Here is a 3,004-nt window from a genome sequence, read left to right as displayed (position 1 = left end):
CGACGCCCCGCCCGGCGACTCGCGCGAATTATGAGGCTCCAGACGCGGCGATTGCCTTTTCTTTTATTAATTCCCTTTTTCATCATTTCGTTTTTTTTTTCTCTCTCTCTCTCTTTGCTTTTTTCAGTTGTTTGTTTGTTTGTTGTTAGTTCTATTTGCTTTTTCTTTCTTTTGTCTTCTCATTCCTCCTCTTCTTCGTTTTTCTTATTCTGTTTTCTTCCTTTCTCTTTCTTCTTCTTTTTTTTCTTCTTCTCTTTCCTCTTCTTCTTCTTCTTTCCCGTTTATCTTAATTTAATCCAAGTTTTCTCTTCCTCTATTTATTTCTTCTTCTTTCTCTATCTTACCTTTACATGCTCTTGCGGACGAAATTAGTTGTTCTCACCTGTAGAACAAAAAGAAAGTTTCTGTTTATATCCCGTAGCTTAAGATATTAATCTCTGTCTGTATTTTAGTGTGTGTGTGTGTGTGTGTGTGTGTGTCTGTCTGTGTGTGTGTGTGTCTGTGTGTGTGTGTGTGTGTGTGTGTGTGTGTGTGTGTGCCTTTATGTGTGTGTGTGTGTGTGTGTGTGTGTGTGCCTTTATGTGTGTGTGTGTATGTGTGTGTGTGTGTGTGCCTTTATGTGTGTGTGTGTGTGTGTGTGTGTGTGTGTGCCTTTATGTGTGTGTGTGTGTGTGTGTGTGTGTGTGTGTGTGTGTCTGTCTGTGTGTGTGTGTGTGTCTGTGTGCGCGTGTGTGTGTGTGTGTGTGTGTGTGTGTGTGTGTGTGTGTGTGCCTTTATGTGTGTGTGTGTATGTGTGTGTGTGTGTGTGCCTTTATGTGTGTGTGTGTGTGTGTGTGTGTGTGTGTGTGTGTGTGCCTTTATGTGTGTGTGTGTGTGTGTGTGTGTGTGTGTGTGTGTGTCTGTCTGTGTGTGTGTGTGTGTCTGTGTGCGCGTGTGTGTGTGTGTGTGTGTGTGTGTGTGTGCCTTTATGTGTGTGTGTGTGTGTGTGTGTGTGTGCCTTTATGTGTGTGTGTGTGTGTGTGTGTGTGTGTGTGTGTCTGTCTGTGTGCGCGTGTGTGTGTGTGTGTGTGTGTGTGTGTGTGTGTGTGTGTGCCTTTATGTGTGTGTGTGTGTGTGTGTGTGTGCCTTTATGTGTGTGTGTGTGTGTGTGTGTGTGTGTGTGTGTGTGCCTTTATGTGTGTGTGTGTGTGTGTGTGTGTGTGTGTGTGTGTGTGCCTTTATGTGTGTGTGTGTGTGTGTGTGTGTGTGTGTGTGTGTGTGTGTCTGTCTGTGTGCGCGTGTGTGTGTGTGTGTGTGTGTGTGTGTGTGTGTGTGTGTGTGTGTGTGCCTTTATGTGTGTGTGTGTGTGTGTGTGTGTGTGTGTGCCTTTATGTGTGTGTGTGTGTGTGTGTGTGTGTGTGTGTCTGTCTGTGTGCGCGTGTGTGTGTGTGTGTGTGTGTGTGTGTGTGTGTGTGTGTGTGTGTGTGTGTGCCTTTATGTGTGTGTGTGTGTGTGTGTGTGTGTGTGTGTGTGTCTGTCTGTGTGCGTGTGTGTGTGTGTGTGTGTGTGTGTGTGTGTGTGTGCCTTTATGTATGTGTGTGTGCATTTATGTGTATGTATGTGCTTTTATGTGTGTGTGTGTGTGTGTGTGTGTGTGCCTCTATGTGTGTGTGTGTGCTCTTACGTGTGTGTGTATATCTATCTGTACATGTATTTGTGTGTGCACATGTATTTGTATATCTGTGCGTGTTTAGGTATGTGTGTTTATGCCTGTGTTTATGCGTGTTGTGGACTTGTTTGAATGCATGCGCGCGTCTGCATGTCTATATGAATGTGTATGTTTATGCATGTGTACGTACATGTTTACTCCGCCTCGTGTGTATACATGGTTGCGGTCAGCCACGGCCTAAATGGGCCTTGGCTACACTTTCCCGCACCGAGGTGGTAACACTGACTTAGAATTTATACTTTCGGGATTTTTTTTTTTTTTTTCACCAATCAAAAAAATAATTAAATACATAGGGTGATCATAATGATGATGATGATGATAGTAGTATTGTGAATATGGATACTGATAGTAACGGTGATGATCATAATATCTATGACAACGATAACGTTAACGGTAATGATAGCGATGGTGATGACAAGAACAATGATAATGATGATAACAATAATAATGATAATAATAATGATAATTATAATAATAATAATAATAATAAGAAGAAGAAGAAGAAGAAGAAGAATATAATGATAATAAAAATAATGATAATGATAATAACCATAATGGCTTTAATAACAAAAATAGATGTAATAACAATAATGATATCATCAATAATGTCAAAAAACAATAACAATAATGATAACATTAATATTAATAATAATAATTATTATAATAGTAGCAATGATAATAATGATAATAACAATAATAATGATAATAATAATAAAAATAATAATAATGATAATAAAAATAATAGTCATAATAATGATAATAATAATAATAGTCATAATAATGATAATAATAATAATATTAATAATAATAATAACAATAATAATAATCATCATCATAACAATTATAATTAAAATAATAATAAGAAGAAGAGGAAGAAGAAGAATGATAATATTATTGCTATTGTTATTATTATTACTATTATTATTATTATAATTATTGCTAACAATGGTAATAATAACAACAACAATAATAATCGTGATATTAATAACAAAAGTAATAACAATAATGATAATATTAATTAAAAGCAACAATAACAATAACAACAATAAAAATGATAACAATGATAATGCTAATAATAATCATGACACTAATAATAATAACAATAGCACCAATAATAACACTAATGATAGCCACGCGGTGCCAATAACAACGGCAGCGCATGTGGCAACGTCGCCCGAGCCCCACAAGAGGCGAAGATGTGGCAACGTCGGTAATGAAGTGAGCTCTTGGAGAGACATTACCTGGCCGTTAATTACGTCATCTCATATCATTTCCAGACTTATTTTCGTCTTAATG

General features: G+C 37.3%; 1 long non-coding RNA gene across 1 annotated transcript in view; it reads right to left on the bottom strand.

Annotated features, from left to right (window-relative positions):
* Positions 1 to 320: 320 nt before the first annotated feature.
* The window catches only part of LOC125036197, a 66,159-nt gene continuing 63,475 nt past the window's right edge, over positions 321 to 3,004 (bottom strand). Inside the window, exon 2 of the long non-coding RNA XR_007115875.1 lies at positions 321 to 382. This is a non-coding gene — a long non-coding RNA (uncharacterized LOC125036197). The remainder of the gene's footprint in view (positions 383 to 3,004) is intronic.

This window comes from Penaeus chinensis, chromosome 20 (genome assembly GCF_019202785.1).
Source record: "Penaeus chinensis breed Huanghai No. 1 chromosome 20, ASM1920278v2, whole genome shotgun sequence".
Lineage (NCBI taxonomy): Eukaryota > Metazoa > Arthropoda > Malacostraca > Decapoda > Penaeidae > Penaeus > Penaeus chinensis.
Note: the sequence above shows the minus strand (reverse complement) of the source record. Positions and strands in the feature narration are given on the sequence as shown.